The sequence below is a fragment of the Trichomycterus rosablanca genome, chromosome 8 (assembly GCF_030014385.1).
Source record: "Trichomycterus rosablanca isolate fTriRos1 chromosome 8, fTriRos1.hap1, whole genome shotgun sequence".
Classification (NCBI taxonomy): Eukaryota; Metazoa; Chordata; class Actinopteri; order Siluriformes; family Trichomycteridae; genus Trichomycterus; species Trichomycterus rosablanca.
Window position 1 is genome coordinate 41,302,494 of NC_085995.1, and position 8,970 is coordinate 41,311,463.

Genomic DNA, 8,970 nt, shown 5'->3' on the forward strand with positions numbered 1-8,970 from the left:
ATAATGTAAATTATAAACTTATAAGAGTTCAAATAAAATAATTCATTAATTTCTAACATTTCTTGCATAGCAAAATTAAGTGTTTATTATGCAATATCACAAATGCAAATAATGTTTATTGGTTATTATTTACATAATTGCCATATAATCATGAACAGAACATAATAAGCAATGCCTGACTGTGTTAAATATTTATAACCTATTAAAAGTGTCTTAATTCTGTTTATAAAGGCCTCATTCTGGCTTTATTGAGCCCTAATTAACCCTAAATATGAGTTCCTTACAAATAAAGTGTTAAAATGATCATAGCACCCAGTAAATGCTGATATGTTTATGCTATGCTAATGCTAATGAGAACCAGCTGTCAGCCTGCTAAACATAAAAATCCCAGTAATTACTATTACAAGTCCAATTATAAAACTAGATTATTATTAAATGCAATAAATAAATCACTTACAATTCAACTGTACAATTCAGTCTTAGATACTGAAGATTTCCACTCAGTTTCTGCTCAGGATTGCTATGCTAATGCTAACCGGAACAAGGCTGACAGCCTGCTAACTGTGTGCTCTCAGTATCTACATAAAAAATCACAATTACATTATATCATGAAAACTAGAGTATAATTAAATGTAATACAAATACGTATTTACAGAACTTATAGAACTTACATACTATTTCAGTCTCTGATAATAAAATTTTCACTCTGTTCAGGATTGCTATGCTAATACTAATAGTGGCTAGCTTCCAGCCTTTTTCAATGAACCTAGGCACAATTACAATAATAATAAATACAGAAACATTTCATTAATATTAAAGTTTTTACTATTAATTTAATGATGTGAATGAAGACTCTGACTGTAGAATTGGGTGAGAATGATGGGGTCAAGGGGTGAATCTTAAAATCATCATAGCAATTTATTCTGCAAATATATAAATACACCGATCAGCCATAACATTAAAACCACCTCCTTGTTTCTACACTCACTGTCCATTTTATCAGCTCCACTTACCATATAGAAGCACTTTGTAGTTCTACAATTACTGACTGTAGTCCATCTGTTTCTCTACATGCTTTGTTACCCCCTTTCATGCTGTTCTTCAGTGGTCAGGACCCCCCACAGGACCACCACAGAGCAGGTATTATTTAGGTGGTGGATGATTCTCAGCACTGCAGTGACACTGACATGGTGGTGGTGTGTTAGTGTGTGTTGTGCTGGTATGAGTGGATCAGACACAGCAGCGCTGCTGGAGTTTTTAAAAGTCCACTCACTGTCCACTCTATTAGACACTCCTACCTAGTTGTTCCACCTTGTAGATGTAAAGTCAGAGACGATCGCTCATCTATTGCTGCAGTGCTGAGAATGATCCACCACCTAAATAATACCTGCTCTGTGGTGGTCCTGTGGGGGTCCTGACCATTGAAGAACAGCATGAAAGGGGGCTAACAAAGCATGCAGAGAAACAGATGGACTACAGTCAGTAATTGTAATTGTACTCATAAAATGGACAGTGTGTGTATATTAAAATTTAATATATACAGTGTATCACAAAAGTGAGTACACCCCTCACATTTCTGCAGATATTTAAGTATATCTTTTCATGGGACAACACTGACAAAATGACACTTTGACACAATGAAAAGTAGTCTGTGTGCAGCTTATATAACAGTGTAAATTTATTCTTCCCTCAAAATAACTCAATATACAGCCATTAATGTCTAAACCACCGGCAACAAAAGTGAGTACACCCCTAAGAGACTACACCCCTAAATGTCCAAATTGAGCACTGCTTGTCATTTTCCCTCCAAAATGTCATGTGATTTGTTAGTGTTACTAGGTCTCAGGTGTGCATAGGGAGCAGGTGTGTTCAATTTAGTAGTACAGCTCTCACACTCTCTCATACTGGTCACTGAAAGTTCCAACATGGCACCTCATGGCAAAGAACTCTCTGAGGATCTTAAAAGACGAATTGTTGCGCTACATGAAGATGGCCAAGGCTACAAGAAGATTGCCAACACCCTGAAACTGAGCTGCAGCACAGTGGCCAAGATCATCCAGCGTTTTAGAAGAGCAGGGTCCACTCAGAACAGACCTCGCGTTGGTCGTCCAAAGAAGCTGAGTGCACGTGCTCAGCATCACATCCAACTGCTGTCTTTGAAAGATAGGCCGCAGGAGTGCTGTCAGCATTGCTGCAGAGATTGAAAAGGTGGGGGGTCAGCCTGTCAGTGCTCAGACCATACGCCGCACACTACATCAAATTGGTCTGCATGGCTGTCACCACAGAAGGAAGCCTCTTCTGAAATCTCTACACAAGAAAGCCCGCAAACAGTTTGCTGAAGACATGTCAACAAAGGACATGGATTACTGGAACCATGTCCTATGGTCTGATGAGACCAAGATTAATTTGTTTGGTTCAGATGGTCTCAAGCATGTGTGGCGGCAATCAGATGAGGAGTACAAAGATAAGTGTGTCATGCCTACAGTCAAGCATGGTGGTGGGAATGCCATGGTCTGGGGCTGCATGAGTGCAGCAGGTGTTGGGGAGTTACATTTCATTGAGGGACACATGAACTCCAATATGTACTGTGAAATACTGAGCAGAGCATGATCCCCTCCCTCCGTAAACTGGGTCGCAGGGCAGTGTTCCAGCATGATAATGACCCCAAACACACCTCTAAGACGACCACTGCTTTATTGAAGAGGCTGAGGGTAAAGGTGATGGACTGGCCAAGCATTTCTCCAGACCTAAACCCAATAGAACATCTTGATGTCGTCATGGAGGAGTGGAAAAGCATTCCAGTGGCAACCTGTGAAGCTCTGGTAAACTCCATGCCCAGGAGAGTTAAGGCAGTTCTGGGAAATAATGGTGGCCACACAAAATATTGACACTTCAGGAACTTTCACTAAGGGGTGTACTCACTTTTGTTGCCGGTGGTTTAGACATTAATGGCTGTATATTGAGTTATTTTGAGGGAAGAAAAAATTTACACTGTTATATAAGCTGCACACAGACTACTTTTCATTGTGTCAAAGTGTCATTTTGTCAGTGTTGTCCCATGAAAAGATATACTGAAATATCTGCAGAAATGTGAGGGGTGTACTCACTTTTGTGATACACTGTATATTAAATTTTGACAGCGTCAACTGTTTGTGCTACACCCATCCAAAAAGAACACATGCCTCCATCCTGAAGGACGTGCTTTCGTTTAAGCTTTGGGACTTGATATGAAAGCAGACCTGCTAACCACACTAACCTGGGAGAAGTTACTGGAATATCTGTGCACGTCTTCGTTATAAATACATCAGTAATCCTCACTAATAGTAATGTAATGCTGGAGATTATAAACACCCACAGACATGATGGGGAATGTACAGGATCTCAACGTTCTCGCATGGAATGTAAAACAAACCACGACTGCATGTTTACACTGTAAATAATCTGACTTTATAATAATGATGATGATGATGATGATGATGAATGCTGATAAATCTCAATCTTTTATGATGTCTAAGTCTCTAAGTCTAAGCCTCTGGTGGCTCTACTCAGGTTTAGTGTTTCATGACTGGAGACTCACAGGATCCAGATACACTATACGTCAAAAGTATTAGGACGCCCCTTTTAATTATTGAATTCTTGTGTTTCAGCCACAGCAGTTACTAACAGGTGTAATTAATCAATCATAGAAAGGAAATTATACTCCAAGCTTTGCAGCAACAGTTTAGGGAAGGCACTGGCCTGTTCCAGCTCTATAAAGACATGAAAAAAAGCTCCAGTGTCCTGCACAGAGCCCTGACCTCAACAGCTCTGGGATGAACCGGAACATCAGCTGAGGCTTTCTTGAACAACATCAGCCGGGCAGTCCTAGTCCTTAGCCTAGTGGTTAAGGTACTGAACTAGAAACCAGAAGGTTGCTGGTTCAAGCCCCACCACTGCCAGGTTGCAGGCCCCTGGAGCAAGGCCCTTAACCCTCAGTTGCTCAGACTGTATACTGTAAGTCACTTTGGATAAAGGCGTCTGCTAAATGCCGAAAATGTGAATGTAACATCAGTGCCCAGCCGTACAAATACCATCATCTTTTGACTAAAGAGATCACGGTCAGTCGTCCTAATACTTTTGGCCACATAGTGTATCAGTTCTCTCATGTCAGATCATGAAACTGGAGCAGTACAATCATCCGAATGAGTAACTTATAGCAAGTTCTAACCAGAGATGCCATCTACAATACAAGATATTATTTTTTCGCATTATTTTTCATAACATCATGTTGAATTTTCATGGAATTTTATTCTCTCGTATCTACAAACATAAATTCCACACCAGTTTAAATCAGTATGTCTAATGTGAATAAAGACAAAGGCAGTGATTTGTGAATTGTCTTTGACTTGTATTCAATTAAAACAATATAAAATACAGTATTTAGTGTTTTATTTATTCCAAATATGACGTCTGCAGACATGCAACAGAAAGTACATTTCAGGGCACTCACAGCTGCACAGCTACGTATGCATATATACATATATAGTGTATATACACCGATCAGCCATAACATTAAAACCACCTACTTGTTTCTTTACTCACTGTCCATTTTATCAGCTCCACTTACCATATAGAAGCACTTTGTAGTTCTACAATTACTGACTGTAGTCCATCTGTTTTTCTACATGCACTGTTAGTCCAGTTTCATTCTGTTCTTCAATGGTCAGGACCCCCACAGAGCAGGTATTATTTAGGTGGTGGATGATTCTCAGCACTGCAGTGACACTTACAGTGTATCACAAAAGTGAGTACACCCTTCACATTTCTGCAGATATTTAAGTATATCTTTTCATGGGACAACACTGACAAAATGACACTTTGACACAATGAAAAGTAGTCTTTGTGCAGCTTATATAACAGTGTAAATTTATTCTTCCCTCAAAATAACTCAATATACAGCCATTAATGTCTAAACCACTGGCAACAAAAGTGAGTACACCCCTTAGTGAAAGTTCCTGAAGTGTCAATATTTTGTGTGGCTACCATTATTTCCCAGAACTGCCTTAACTCTTCTGGGCATGGAGTTTACCAGAGCTTCACAGGTTGCCACTGGAATGCTTTTTCACTCCTCCATGACGACATCACGGAGCTGGCGGATATTCGAGACTTTGCGCTCCTCCACCTTCCGCTTGAGGATGCCCCAAAGATGTTCTATTGGGTTTAGGTCTGGAGACATGCTTGGCCAGTCCATCACCTTTACCCTCAGCCTCTTCAATAAAGCAGTGGTCGTCTTAGAGGTGTGTTTGGGGTCATTATCATGCTGGAACACTGCCCTGCGACCCAGTTTCCGGAGGGAGGGGATCATGCTCTGCTTCAGTATTTCACAGTACATATTGGAGTTCATGTGTCCCTCAATGAAATGTAACTCCCCAACACCTGCTGCACTCATGCAGCCCCAGACCATGGCATTCCCACCACCATGCTTGACTGTAGGCATGACACACTTATCTTTGTACTCCTCACCTGATTGCCGCCACACATGCTTGAGACCATCTGAACCAAACAAATTAATCTTGGTCTCATCAGACCATAGGACATGGTTCCAGTAATCCATGTCCTTTGTTGACATGTCTTCAGCAAACTGTTTGCGGGCTTTCTTGTGTAGAGACTTCAGAAGAGGCTTCCTTCTGGGGTGACAGCCATGCAGACCAATTTGATGTAGTGTGCGGCGTATGGTCTGAGCACCGAAAGGCTGACCCCCCACCTTTTCAATCTCTGCAGCAATGCTGACAGCACTCCTGCGCCTAGCTTTCAAAGACAGCAGTTGGATGTGACGCTGAGCACGTGCACTCAGCTTCTTTGGACGACCAACGCAAGGTCTGTTCTGAGTGGAACCTGCTCTTTTAAAACACTGGATGATCTTGGCCACTGTGCTGCAGCTCAGTTTCAGGGTGTTGGCAATCTTCTTGTAGCGTTGGCCATCTTCATGTAGCGCAACAATTCGTCTTTTAAGATCCTCAGAGAGTTCTTTGCCATGAGGTGCCATGTTGGAACTTTCAGTGACCAGTATGAGAGAGTGTGAGAGCTGTACTAGTAAATTGAACACAACTGCTCCCTATGCACACCTGAGACCTAGTAACACTAACAAATCACATGACATTTTGGAGGGAAAATGACAAGCAGTGCTCAATTTGGACATTTAGGGGTGTAGTCTCTTAGGGGTGTACTCACTTTTGTTGCCGGTGGTTTAGACATTAATGGCTGTATATTGAGTTATTTTGAGGGAAGAATAAATTTACACTGTTATATAAGCTGCACACAGACTACTTTTCATTGTGTCAAAGTGTCATTTTGTCAGTGTTGTCCCATGAAAAGATATACTTAAATATCTGCAGAAATGTGAGGGGTGTACTCATTTTTGTGATACACTGTACATGGTGCTGGTGTGTTAGTGTGTGTTGTGCTGGTATGAGTGGATCAGACACAGCAGCACTGCTGGAGTTTTTAAACACTGTGTCCACTCACCGTCCACTCTATTAGACACTCCTACCTAGTCGGTCCACCTTGTAGATGTAAAGTCAGAGACGATCGCTCATCTATTGCTGCTGTTTGAGTCGCTCATCTTCTAGACCTTCATCAGTGGTCACAGGACGCTGCCCACGGGGCGCTGTCGGCTGGATATTTTTGGTTGGTGGACGATTCTCAGTCCAGCAGTGACAGTGAGGTGTTTAAAAACTCCAGCAGCGCTGCTGTGTCTGATCCACTCGTACCAGCACAACACACACTAACACACCACCACCATGAACAGGGTAAAAGGGGGCTAACAAAGCATGTAGAGAAACAGATGGACTACAGTCAGTAATTGTAGAACTTTAAAGTGCTTCTATATGGTAAGTGGAGCTGATGATAAAATGGACAGTGAGTGTAGAAACAAGGAGGTGGTTTTAATGTTATGGTTGATCAGTACATACTGTATATATATGTAGAAAAAGGCTCAGTCTTTTCTGATGGTCTTTTTGGAAATCCTGATTATAACTTTGAGATTTTGTTAAACAGCACCAGTGTGTCACACATGTGGAGAAACGTCCTCCTGTTAAACATGAGCCAGTGAGTGAGTTACTTTAGAATGCACAAAATATTAAATATCTAAGCATCATTAAATAAAGAACTGATTTTGTCACTTAATTTGGACTTTTATTTCATTTAAAATAATTCATACAAATGCATACAGTCACAAACATTTCTTTTTTTGGATTCTGTTTAACAAAAAAATAATGATATCTGATAGTATATATATGTACAGTGTATCACAAAAGTCAGTACACCCCTCACATTTCTGCAGATATTTAAGTATATCTTTTCATGGGACAACACTGACAAAATGACACTTTGACACAATGAAAAGTAGTCTGTGTGCAGCTTATATAACAGTGTAAATTTATTCTTCCCTCAAAATAACTCAATATACAGCCATTAATGTCTAAACCACCGGCAACAAAAGTGAGTACACCCCTTAGTGAAAGTTCCTGAAGTGTCAATATTTTGTGTGGCCACCATTATTTTCCAGAACTGCCTTAACTCTCCTGGGCATGGAGTTTACCAGAGCTTCACAGGTTGCCACTGGAATGCTTTTCCACTCCTCCATGACGACATCACGGAGCTGGCGGATATTCGAGACTTTGCGCTCCTCCACCTTCCGCTTGAGGATGCCCCAAAGATGTTCTATTGGGTTTAGGTCTGGAGACATGCTTGGCCAGTCCATCACCTTTACCCTCAGCCTCTTCAATAAAGCAGTGGTCGTCTTAGAGGTGTGTTTGGGGTCATTATCATGCTGGAACACTGCCCTGCGACCCAGTTTCCGGAGGGAGGGGATCATGCTCTGCTTCAGTATTTCACAGTACATATTGGAGTTCATGTGTCCCTCAATGAAATGTAACTCCCCAACACCTGCTGCACTCATGCAGCCCCAGACCATGGCATTCCCACCACCATGCTTGACTGTAGGCATGACACACTTATCTTTGTACTCCTCACCTGATTGCCGCCACACATGCTTGAGACCATCTGAACCAAACAAATTAATCTTTGGTCTCATCAGACCATAGGACATGGTTCCAGTAATCCATGTCCTTTGTTGACATGTCTTCAGCAAACTGTTTGCGGGCTTTCTTGTGTAGAGACTTCAGAAGAGGCTTCCTTCTGGGGTGACAGCCATGCAGACCAATTTGATGTAGTGTGCGGCGTATGGTCTGAGCACTGACAGGCTGACCCCCCACCTTTTCAATCTCTGCAGCAATGCTGACAGCACTCCTGCGCCTATCTTTTAAAGACAGCAGTTGGATGTGACGCTGAGCACGTGCACTCAGCTTCTTTGGACGACCAACGCGAGGTCTGTTCTGAGTGGACCCTGCTCTTTTAAAACGCTGGATGATCTTGGCCACTGTGCTGCAGCTCAGTTTCAGGGTGTTGGCAATCTTCTTGTAGCCTTGGCCATCTTCATGTAGCGCAACAATTCGTCTTTTAAGGTCCTCAGAGAGTTCTTTGCCATGAGGTGCCATGTTGGAACTTTCAGTGACCAGTATGAGAGAGTGTGAGAGCTGTACTACTAAATTGAACACACCTGCTCCCTATGCACACCTGAGACCTAGTAACACTAACAAATCACATGACATTTTGGAGGGAAAATGACAAGCAGTGCTCAATTTGGACATTTAGGGGTGTAGTCTCTTAGGGGTGTACTCACTTTTGTTGCCGGTGGTTTAGACATTAATGGCTGTATATTGAGTTATTTTGAGGGAAGAATAAATTTACACTGTTATATAAGCTGCACACAGACTACTTTTCATTGTGTCAAAGTGTCATTTTGTCAGTGTTGTCCCATGAAAAGATATACTTAAATATCTGCAGAAATGTGAGGGGTGTACTCACTTTTGTGATACACTGTATATTGCTAGCCTACCACTTTAACCGGGGTGGGGGGACTACGCAGAC